We start from the raw sequence: 12941 nt of genomic DNA, 5'->3' as shown, positions 1-12941 counted from the left end.
ATCAAACACGTGATTTGGACTGATGGATGCGATGGTTTGGGAAAAAGAACAAAATATTCCGCACGAGTTTGAATAAACCATCATCCAGCATGATGAGAATTCTCAGCTGCCTGCCAGTCCCATTTCTAACAAGATTGCATTCTTACCGCCAACCACACACACTTTTGCACAAACATTAGAACGTTGAGGAATCACACCAAACCGCGAAATTTGAGATGCTGCAGCGAGTTTTGCGGGAGGATAAGAGTAAAAACATAAAAAAAAATGGCCCGCAAAATCTACCTCCCGGAATTGAGCCCGGGCTGAATTAAGTTTGGAGCGGTCCACTATTTTTTAATATTAATTTTCAGTTGAATTTCAATATTTCTCATTATGAAATTTATAAATTTTAATGTTAATTTTCAGTAGAATTTCAATATTTCCCATTAAGAAGTTTAAGAATAAACCCGAATTTTTTTCTATTAGAAAAGATAACTTAGTAGGCTAAGTTTTACATAATTGCAATTTTTACATAAATTTCTTGAAGATTGTTATCAAAACCTTTAAGAAAATCCGTTGATTTAGCATTGAAGTTAAAGTAATTGAAAAAAAAATCGACTGTAGAATTTTAGTGGATCATTCCAGTGTCACAGAAAAGGGTTAAATTGATACAGCTCCAGCAAATGATGAAGACGAGGTTTTGTTTTCGTGGCAGGAAAAATCTACCCGTTTTCCTTGCTTGTTATTTTTTTCCCATCATGTGGCTTCACATTTTAGCAAACACGTGTAAAAGTAACCTGACTCAAATCCGCATTACTTAGGATCTGTGAAAGTAAACCGATTTATGGGACGGTAGGTTTGAGGATTCAGCTACTGTAAGGTAGACCAGATGTAACGATGTCACATATACTTTCCGTGTACTAATAATACCTCAAGCAATTCCCTTAACGTTCCCGGTCTCTGAAAACTACCAAGCTAAGAGATGTCAGGTCGAACTTGGCAGTAGGAATGCGTTTAAGTTTGGGGTCGTCATTAAATGACGAACCCAAAGAAAAAGGAAGTAAAGCGGATTCAACGAAGATCCTCGCGTCGGGTTAACAGAATGGGTAAAGAAGCCCCAGTCAAGAAGGTCTCGTCCATTTCAAGCTTGACCACGAAGCGAGTGACAAGTAGTGCGACAGTTTTAAGAAAAAACGTGCTTTATATGTGCTATACTTCTCGTGAGTTAAATTATCGGGAAAAAAGTAACCAATAAGCTAATCTGTTGATTTTTATTCAGGCTTATTATACGTTAGCTAGGTCAACCTTGTAGTGAAAAACAAGTTAGGTGTAAATCACACAACAGGTAATTGAACAACCGATACTAAACTTATTCTGGGCAGTTCGGAAATGTTTTGGCCAATATGTTGGTTCTAATTCGCCTCTATTTTGTTAAAATGTAAACTCGAAGGTTTCCCTTCGAAAAGGGAATTCCTCTCGGGTGGCAAAAACGAAACTGCAACACCCCTAGTTTCGGAACACCAACGGCTGTTTCCTGGCCGTGCAACATAAACCACCGCGAGCCGCCGAAGAAAGTCGACGATAAGTCACGTGTCGTCGCGGCTAAACCCTCCGTGTCCAGGTGATGTGTCCAGGAAGTGGTGAATAGCATACTCACCTACTTACCCACTTCAATCGTCAAGCCGGGACAACCACCACGATTAAGGCAAGAGCGGGTTCAAGAAAGTTTGCCTACCTGTGAACGGTGCCCTGCGTCGTTCCCCAGCGTCGGTGCCAAGCATAGGTGCCGAGCATAGATGCCCAGCGTCGGTACCAGCATCTCGACAATAGCACGTGTAGAACCACCGAAAGAAACGGATAAGCATGCGCATGCCAACGAAGGTTAGATAGCTGTAAGAAAAAACTGTACTACTAACAACTTCCCCCACCAAAAATCTGATTAAAGGCCAACAAAATTGTACAATGAACAGAATCCTCGTCTAGTGGTTATTTTGAGTGCCGTGACTTTCTTGCAGTTTTGATTTCGAAATCGTATTTAGCATAGGCTCTGGCAAGGAAAACCTACAAAGGACACCTTGCCACCCTGGTTGTTGTTGTTGTATTTTGCTTTTTTTGGATTGACGTTGATTCGGGTTGCTTCAGTTTTCGACTCGAACACATTCTTTAAGTCAAGACTCGCCCTGAGGTCTCTTAGCTGGGTACGGGTTTTTCCACAGGGACAAATTGCGACACCACGGTACTTTCGAGTACCTGGCGCGGGTATGAAGTGGTGGTTCGCTTAAGGGATTGCCTCCTACTACCTCCCCCCCGTTACACAGATAGTTAAATAAATAATGAAGTGCATTCTAAATATAAAAAATGTCTGTCTAATATGTGTTGTGAGGATACTTGGTTGAATTATTCTACGAAATCGAAGCAATCGAAAGATTACTTTTAATTCAACCGTGGTTTAATTGGAGGGAATCTTTCGATTGTTTTGATTCAGTAAAAAAAAATCTCAATTATACTAATGTTGAAAGAAAATTGATGAAACTGTTTCCAATTTTTGTGTTGTAATGTTACCTCTTCGTCATTGTGTTCATATATTATCTAATCATAATGTCTTTTGTGAATCTTTCAACATAGAATTTTTAAGCATTCATAGTCAAGCAATTTTCCTTTTTCAATGAACTAAACAAGTGGAACCGAAAAAAAAACTTGAACAAAACGATCGTTCCCCTCTTACGTGTTAAAGTAAGAACAAACAGTTTAAGTACCCCTCAGAAAAATTAGTCTCTACACACTATTTAGTCGTCCATAATTGGTTGCTCTCGTAAAAGTTGTATTTTTTCTATCATTCAGCAGCAAACGAGATCCCATTCAACCGTTTGTTGCCAGCTAGTTCTTTAATGAAACTGTACAACCAGTCATCATGCATAAACACTAACCTAGCCGCGCACAGTTAAAAGATAATTCGAAACCCGCCCCCCATTGAGTTAAGTGGATAGAAACCAACTTTAACAGGAGAGATATGTACTTAGAAGTCGGTATAAAAACTAACCCGTGGGAACTGCAATTATGCTTTTCGCATAAACATACCGACGAAACGGTGGTCATAAAATAAGTGGATTATGTCTACTTGTGGAGCCGAACGTCAAGTGCCACTCGTAGGGGCATTTGCCCCCACGCTTCTGTTGTACTCTTGAAAACAGTACTGTATTAGTTAAGAACACTTTCAGTTGCTTTGCTGAATGTTTCCGCATATTTTTGATCAATTATCACTATATAATTTGGATTTTTGATAATAGTTCAAAGAACTGTTTCAATCATACCACCATCAGCTTTTCAAACACTGACAGTTTGAAATTTCTATTTTTATGGGTCATCTTAATAGATAATTCCAAAAAAGTCCGAAATTAGCTATTTTCTTTCGAACACAAATGGAAATTCTAACCAGTAGAGCTGTTCTGATGTTAGCTAACTCTGCTTTCTAAAATAAATAAACGACCAAGAATCGTTGGCCACTTCAATCAAAATAGAAAAAAAATAGTAAAAGTTTTTTTGAATAATTTTTTATCATTCTTTCTGAAGAAAATAATAATTCTATTTGTTAGAACTCCGATCAATCATGGTACACTGATAAAAAACTTTAAAACTTATGATTTTTATTAGAGATGTTATAAAGTCGCGAATGCCATAAAGATGGTAAATCGACTATAATCTAAAAAAAAGTGTTCCGAATTTTCATTTTACCGAATAGTTGAGCAAAATATACGGTCGGATAAAATGCCCAGAAACTTTCCGGATTTTACCTGGGTTTGTTCAGATGCTTTATCAAATAAAAAAATTCAAATTTTTCTTTAAAAATTTTATATTTTGCGTTCAAAAACCATTTTTTAAGTAGATTGAGAAATGAACATAAATTCTTGTTTAATCCTTAGATACGATTTTAACACTGCTGTTTTCATTCGATTAAAGCTTTAAATTTCAAGTAATTTTCATTTTTTTTCCTTTTGTATGTTCGAAAGTAATGCTTAGATTGAATCTGATTCTGTTCAAATTTTCCCTTTTTTTAACAAATTAAAAAAAATCCAGACCCGGCTGTGTAGCTACTTGTGGTAGGAAATAAGGTATGCTTAAAGCTTAAGAACATTGTTCTTTTTGGCAACTATTTTGAAAACATCTTGCTAAAATTCGACATTAATCATATTCGATATCAAATAAGCAATTTCAAATTGGTAATGAACGTCCAAGAAGCGACAAGTCATCTTATGTTCTTTCATATTTTGGTAATATTTTCAAATTCATTCAATCTGAATGAAAATAATCTACTAAATAACATGAAGGGCATAAAGAGAGAAGAAATAAAAAAATTTTTATCCCATTTGCATTGATGATAAACCTCACAGAATATTTAACCGAATATTCGTCCGAATTTTGCCAAATTAGTCAAAATCTTCCTTAAAGATACTGCCAATATATCAAAACAGACAGGCTTCAAAATAAGAAAGTTTACTTGTGATGTGAATCGGTTTCGTGATTTTCTCCATAATAAGGCTATGATCATAAAGAATCCGGGCAGTTGCAAACGTGTGTATTTTAAAAACTATTCATTTGATCGAAAAACTTTCTATGAAGGAAATGAAGATATACTCTAACCTTATCATAAAATCTCTTTTTAATCTTTGCACACTTTTTTCTCTTGTATTGTATTGCTCTATTATTTTTACCAAAAAAGCAAAACCTTTGCAAAATCATGATATTTAACACAAATTCACCTGGAAAAACCCATTGGTAACTGGTTGGATTCTTTTCATGAATAGGCATCTTGAAGAATTTGATCTCTTTAATTCGGTTTTAACATAATTTTTTTTTGTCTTTATTATAGAGATTTTCAACTTTTGTTGGTTCGTCTCTTTGAAAAATGATGACATTATTTTACAATTCGTTAAACAAATAACTCTCTTTCAGGAAACATAAATTTTTTTTCTTTTTCGACAGAATCGTTTGATAGAGCATTTCTTAGTGATGTGTCAATTTGGTAGGTGTCTCTGGGTCCTTGAAACTCGGGACATTCGATGATTATATGTTCTACCGTGAGTCTTACATGGCATACGTCGCATATCCTTGCTGATCCACCTGATATGTAATTTTGATTAGTGCTTCTGGAGTTCCCCACCCGAAGTCTTGATAACAACACCTGCTCTCTTCTGTTCTCGCTGTCGTTCCATTTTCTGGGGTCACCTTTAATTTTGGCCAAATTCAGGTTCCTATTAGACCTCCATTCGGTCATCCATGAGTCCCAAACTTTTGATTTCACCCAGTGATAAAGATCTTCCTTCGGTATTCCTACTTCGTATTGGTCTTCGTTGTGTCCAATGGTTGCTAATTTGTCTGCTTCGGTGTTACCATGAATTCCAGAATGTCCGGGAATCCAACAAAACGTGAAGTTATTTGCACATGTTTTTTGAATATGTTGTATCCAGGGGTGCGATTTCGTGGGTTTTCCATAGCAAGCAATACACTTGCCGAGTCAGATAACATAAATTTCTTTGTCGTTACATTGCGTAAAAACCGATTGCACAGATTGCGATCCATGGAACTGCTCATTTTTAGTTATTTGCTGGGTGTCTTCTAAACAGGCAGCCCTTTTTAATGCCGGAAACGGATTTACTGCATAGTTAAGTAGTCTGCAATAACCATAGTTTTTTTTACCATAGTTGAGATCAAGGGTTCCTCTACGATGCTTAATTTGAGCTTCGTGAGCATTCTGGACTGGCTTCGTATAATTCTTAACCATTTGAGCCAAAAAAATTTAAGAAAAAAAATAACGTTTCATGAGTTTTCAAATCGACAATGAAGAATTTCCGAGGCGATTGTGCAAAATTATTTTTATCATGTCTTTTTGCATCGAAAATATCTCAAAAACACGTAGATTTAAAAATCTGAAATTAATAGGCAAGTAAAAGCACTAAGCGTACGTGTTATTTTCGCAAAACTTTTAGTAAGAGTGGAAATGCTCGAGTTTTGTTTAAATTTTCATTCGGTGATTGGGTTTTCCTTCGTTCCAAATGAAAAATTCGAAGCAAAAACAACAATTCAACCTAATTTATGTAGAATTTTTGAAACATCATGGCATCTGGTACCTGTTTTTTTCTGGTAACCTAGAAAGATGATGAAAGAAATTTTATGTAGATCAGCCATCTGAAGAATTCAAGACTGAAAAATCAAAATTTTTCTCTAAGAATTATAAATCTGAACATTGGAGGTTTTGCATCTGGTAATCTGACAGAGTTGATAGATTCTTCTCGTTGAAAAAGTATACTTTTAAGGCGACGATATATCTTTTGTTTTTAATTCTACCATTTTAGAGTCTTCCGAAAAACTCTAGTTAAATGATTTCCACAATACTCTAGCTTTGTATGGAAATTTAAAATGTTTATTTTTACACCTCTAGTTACTTTTTTTGGTTGTTTTTATCTGCCAGAAATAGCAATAAAAACTTTGGAAGCGATTCATCCAGTCCTGAATTAGTGAACGAGTTTATATTTTGTATGGAAATTTGTATGAGAAAACAAAATTATTCATTCAAAAATCGCCAGAGATGTACTGAAAGTTCTGATTAATATTATTATATAAGATTTTAAATATTCCTTGATAATTGCAGTACAATTCATGTGAACAAATACAAAATCTTAAAAAACTGCTTTGCTGCTTTATTGGTTCAATAACCTTTGCAAAAACATTTTATGAAATTATGAAAAGCTTCTACAAACAAAGTCTGCCATTTTTTAAAAATTTTCAATAGATTCAAATTTTATATTTTGAAATGGATTTGATTTTTTTTTTTCATGTAATGCTTAGCTGTATGTCATGTTAGCAAAAAATAAAGCTTAAAAATCAATGCCAAAAATTAAAGAACAACTTCATTTCAAGCTTGTTTGAATTTTTCGGGTGATTTAATGTGCAAAATTTCATCCTCCAAACAAATTTCCATACAAAATTGAAACGCGTTGTGCTAATTCAGGAATCAATCAAATCTTCTAAAATTCCACACTTATGCTTGGTGACCTAAAAGGCATCATCACTTTATTTTGGTTAGTTATGATTCCAAAATTATCAATTGAAATGTTTGAAGCTATTCACAAAAATTTAAGATTAGATAACAAATATTCCTTGGTTTTTGAAGTACATTACATGTGAACAAACCACATCATCAATTGTTCCCCAAAAAAATATTCGGTGTTTTACAAAAACAATTTGTTTTTAATAGGGTACTTTTGACTACTTATATGGAAGCCGTTTAGCCGTAGGGTGAAAATAAATATAACGAAAAAACTACAACGCGTAACTAATGAGGTTATTGATTTATTTGAGCTTGCAAAGAACATTTCACGGATTTATTGAAAGATCTACCAAGCAAAGCTTGGGTTTTTAAATACTTTTCTGAATCAACTGGTTCTCATTTTTAAAAACACTGAGTTTCATTGCATGTAATCGAAAAATGCAGCTTCAGAAAGACAAAATGATTAATTTAATTCAAACTTATTTGAATTTCCTGGATGATTTTTTATGGAAAAAATTACCACTATTTTCTTTTACAAATAACTTAAACATTTTTTGAAACATTTTTAGAGAAACTTATTTTTTCTTCAAATTATCAAATGTATGCTTGTTCATCCTTCATCCGTCTTTGAAATTTTTACCTGTTGCAACACCTTGAGTGTCAATTTGATACTCCTCACTAAAGCCTAAACCGATTTTTACTTAATTTATAGTTTTGGAAACCTTGTAATGTATGTAACTCAAAAATGTTCTAGACAAGAAAACTGAAGCTAGAACCTATAGGTTGCACATATGAACATATTTTTTTGTTATTTTTAAAGGGCATGACCACAAACAAATTAAAAAAGTTGTGTGAAAACCATACTTTTTAATCAATGAGATATCTGTTTTTGAACTTTTTGTCAATTAGCCGTTTCTAGGAATTTAGTAATGTTTATCAAAACCCTAATTTCATACCGATTAAATTGGTGTATTTACATAAGCGCTGCGAAACTTTACAAAAATATGATTTGTAAACATCGATTTAGAAACAAGATAGATATAGCAGTTTTAACCGAGGAGTGTCAAATTGACTCTCAAGGGCTTTCCTGGGCTTTCGGGGTGCGTCCATAAAAAATAATGATGCAAAATTTAAAATCCCAAGAATTCATTAAAGGTCTCGGAGATTTTTTTCTTCGTTGGATGCAACTGAATAAAATTGCAAGCCGCCGAACTTCCAATGGTGTCAAATTGACACTCAAGAGTGGACTAGGGTTATTTAAAAAAATACCTGCTTTTATCAACGACAGAATCACCGGATCAAAAATTGGATTGTTCTGTTTTAATATTAAAATATTATTTGTTATTTTTTGTTTGCAAAAGCAGTTAATGGAAATTCATTGTTTTTTTTCTAATTCCATCTAACTTTAAGACTTGATCAACCACAAACATCTTCTTGCATCTAATGAATTACCAATTTGTAATTATTTTTTACTCAAACTTTCTTGGGTAATAACTTACAGAAAACTCAAAATATTGGTTTCAAACCTGTTCAGGTGGGTTATTACAATAAAAGTTCTATTTTCCATTATTGAATTGTATCAGTTATTGCTAAACATATTTCAACTCTCTACTTATTCCTTTAGAAACTGACTTGTGAACCAGAAAAATAGAATTCACAGTTCAAGTCTCAAATTATTGTTCAGAATTAAAAAATGCATTAGCAAATGGCTTCTGTGCTTAAAATTTAAAATTTGAAATAGTAAATCTCAGTTGAAATTCTGAAAAAGAAATAAAAATTTGTTCTTATAAAGATTCAAAATTTAATATTATACCATAAATTGATATCAGTTTTTTAAAAACAAAATTCAATATTGAAGAGCAGAATTAATTTCAATTACATTAGAAGTATTGATTCAAATTACACATTAAAACTATAGAATTTAATAGCCGAAAAAATTAAAAGAACAATGAAGATGTTTCAATTCATCGAAATCAACATTAGAATAGTAAACTTGATTCTAATATAAAATTTCATATCTATTTTTTTGAAAAGATAAAAAATATTTGATAATCAAAAAGAACTCAACAATAAAGAGTTCCAAATTAAAATACAGTGCCAGAGTAAGGTTCAGTCTTCCAGATAAGAATTCAAAATCAGTCTGTAATCAGTGACTTTAGGCAAGGAAGTTTTTTTTTTCATTTCTTTATTAGAAACGCCTAGACTCTAGGAAAAATAATGGGCATTGTAATTTTAAATCAAATCATTGATTGTGTCTCAGAGAAAACAAGCAGAACCATGTTTCAAAACTTGGATATCGAATGTTGGCAGATAGGAATTTGAAAATTGAGAAATAAAAGACTATATTCGTTATTTGTTATGAGATTTTTAAAATCTCTGGATCAACTTGTACTTGGACTTTAAAAAAAATAAGAATAAGGATATTTGATAAATTCCAGTTTCAATACTATGAAATTTGGAATCTACCTCATAATAGTGAAAAAATATATTCTTTTCAAAATCAAAGGATTTTTGTTTAATATCTCATACAAATTATGATTTGTAAATATTAACTGCATTGTAGAAAGTTTGATGGTATATGAGGCCTTCAGAACCAAAGTGGTAAATGTGCAAAAATGGACAATTTTGAGTTTTTGATGGATAACAATTTTTCATGATTCAAACTATATTTGGTAAAATTTTCAGATTAATGAAATTTTTCCCACATACTTTTCCGATCCAATTCGAAACTTTGAAGCGTGTTTCATCGAAAACAGCTTTGATGCACGTATAGCTCTTTGGCTCTTAAGGCCTTATTTGTCTCTTATATAGCGTTGTATCAAATGTTAATTAAATTGTTATCCCCAATGTATGTTTTCCCACTAAATATTTTAGAATTTATTAAAGTTTTCGTATGTTTCTTAGCAAGTTATGGAGGTATCTGCGAATTTTTTTTTTAAATATATGTGACTCCATCGTGGCGTGGAGAGTTTTTTATTTTCAATCAAATGTGTAGTACATACGCTGTGTTTAAGTTTAAGATTTGATCTTTTAATATGGTTTTGCTAGTTTTGATAACTCTTTAGAGCGTTACTTTTAATTTTTCTCTCCTCGAGGGCATCTTGAGCCGGGACTCCCCCTTTTAATACGGTGTAGCAAAATTATGTACTGTAAAGGAGTTTCAACAATTTTTATGCAACAATAATTTAATTAGCATTAAACAAATATTTAGTTAAACACGCCATATTTGTCCGAGTATTGAAAGGCCAAAAGTTGATAGGCCAAGTTAAATCAGAAAAGGATGGCAATATCAAATCACAAATTAGTAAACATTTATTATCATAGATAATAAAAATTCAAACTGTATTATTTTCTAAAATCCTAGATTTTTTTTGTATTTCATGACGTTTGGTGTTTAAAATGAGCATAAGTTATCCAAAGATACACTTTGCCCTCCCACAACTCTTCTTCGAGTTTGTTTGCTTTTCTGAGTAATATTAAATAGTCTTATATTCAAACTCTGTAAAATATATTGTAGTTAGCAAACTCATGTTTATTGAGAGACAAGGCATAATTGCATTGCTTTAAGAGATAACAACTATTTTGTCTCTTTTTCTTCATTCAATATGTGTGAAATGTATTCACACTCTAATGTAAACGAAAAAACGTGATCTGTATGTTGTTTATTCTTTAACTACTTATCTCATCTAAATTTCAAATCAAATACAATTCCATCATGTCATCTGTGAACATTTGGTTTGGCGATATAATTTTTAAAAGATTCAAATTTATCCATTTTAAATAAATTCAGTCATTGTTTTCAATCTATGTTGAATTCCAAATTTTGACTTTAATCTTTCAGTTTATATTGTTGTCCGAGCAACGAAGGCTAAACAACAGCTTTTTCTGATGTCTTCGGTCGTCAGATTTGAATTTTTGAAAAAAAAACTAAATTATATTAATTTAATACTATTTTTTATATATTTTAGTTTTTGGAATCTTGGGATATAATTCTCACACTGGGCTTTGAATGATTCTTATTTAACATCAGAAATCAGACGCTATTATTTTGGTGATCCGTGTATAAAAATTACATAAACAATCTAACACGTGTGTTCAATTTCGGATTCTTAATTCATTCAAAATCGATCATTTGACGGCTTCAAATAATGTTCCCCTATATCACTCATCTTGTTCACCCTGTTATGTTACAAGCGTGAGAAAATGGATTGAACTGTATCTGTTTGATCTCTGCAAAACCGGGATTATTAAATTTTGAAGTGTAACTGGGACCAGCATCGGCATCACAACCAGCAAACTGCGAAAACGAAATTCGGTCAATTGGCGTCCCAATTTAATTACACAAAAGCTGCAATGATCCATTTTTGCCTACCGATGCTGGGCCCCAATGTCGGTCATTTTCAGTGATCCCAATCTTTAATCAGTGCCCAACTGCCCACCAACTCATAAATTCATAAATAATCTCCCGGGAATTTAACATAGTCCGCACTGCAGCAGCACAGACTTTGGAAGTCGGTATGAAATTGGGTGCGGTAGAATTTTTTTCTCCCTTCATAATTTTGTGTAAAAATGCAAATCGATGCATGTTTTTCTTCCACTTCGACTGGTTAATTATCCTTCTGGTCGAGTCATTAGTTGCAGATCAGCTGCGAATCTCATATGGGTGATTTTTTGTCTGATATCGAAAATCATTAGTGTTTTTTTGCATTTCAAAGCGAACAAAAAATGGATTGAAAATAAACTGTCAGCGAAAAATGTTGAATTTGTGAAATGATATTGTTTTTTTTTAATTTGTTATAAATTTATTATATTACGAAAATGAAAACCCGAAAATTTCGAATATTTTGTTAATAATAACTTAGAGAATAAGAGGTACAAATCTAGAAAAAGGAAGGAAAAAGTTTATTTTTTGCTTAGTTGTGTCAACTTAGGTCGAAGAGTTAAACCAAAAAGATTTAGGTGTACTCGATAGTATTTGGCATTCCAAAAAAAAGTCCACAAACCCTTTTTGACCCGATCCAACCTCCATATTGAATACAAATTACTATCACCCCCACCTTCGCAAACAAACTTTGTTTGTGCTTTGAGAGTCAATGGCTAATAAATCATCAACCCGGACCATTTAAATGGCAATAATAAAACACACCGCGCAATAGTAAACCCTTTATGTCCCTCCCTTGTTCATTTGAGAAACTTGGATATAAAAAGGTAATAGTACAAAAAAAACAAATCGAAAAGTTTCCGCTCCGGGTAAAAAGGTTTGACTTGGAACACGTTTCCATTGTCAGGTTCTTCCTGAAGGCGGAACTCTAAGAGAAGCAACACCCCCGCAAACAAACGCAAACAGCCACAGGCAGCATCACTCCCTCGGGAAACATAAATGATAATGAGTTCCGTAATGTGCGGTTTATGTTAGAGCCTTGTTTGGGTTCCCTGACAGAGGCGTTCGTATTGAAATGAGCAATTTCAAAGTTGGTATTCTTCGTTGTGATTATATTATCAAAAAATAAGAAAAATGCCACTTATAATCAAAGGTTTGAAGAACCTCTTAGCTGAATGAAACTATGATTTCAAAGAAGTCGAAGATTCCTTTGAATTCTGTAGCTGAAGCTGTAGCTGTAGCTTCAAAGGAATCTTCGACTACTTTGAAATCAAAAATGCCAATTCCGCTCTATGACTCATTTTCATCTTGCAACTGGACAGAAGAGTAGCGTTCAAGTCTTCTAAGCCAGTGGTCATGAAATCGAATCTCGATCACGGCATAAAGGGTGATACGGTCAAAATTTGGTCAATATCAACTTGACGTATTTCTTTCAATTTTGCATTTAAAAAACCTGAACATCCCTCATTTTGAAGGTGTGTGAGTGTAGAATGTTGCTCCTATTATGATATTGGAATTCACTCTTCAGTTGTCAAA

The 12941-nt window shown here is 33.2% G+C and overlaps 1 long non-coding RNA gene across 1 annotated transcript; it reads left to right on the top strand.

The window, feature by feature from the left end:
- The first annotated feature begins 1122 nt into the window (after positions 1-1122).
- Positions 1123-1679, top strand: LOC129749582 (uncharacterized). The gene is made up of 3 exons (XR_008738091.1): positions 1123-1199; positions 1259-1324; positions 1430-1679. It is a non-coding gene; the product is annotated as an uncharacterized LOC129749582 (long non-coding RNA).
- The last annotated feature ends 11262 nt before the right edge of the window (positions 1680-12941 follow it).

Source organism: Uranotaenia lowii, chromosome 2 (assembly GCF_029784155.1).
Source record: "Uranotaenia lowii strain MFRU-FL chromosome 2, ASM2978415v1, whole genome shotgun sequence".
In the NCBI taxonomy this organism is placed as follows: Eukaryota; Metazoa; Arthropoda; class Insecta; order Diptera; family Culicidae; genus Uranotaenia; species Uranotaenia lowii.
Note: the sequence above shows the minus strand (reverse complement) of the source record. Positions and strands in the feature narration are given on the sequence as shown.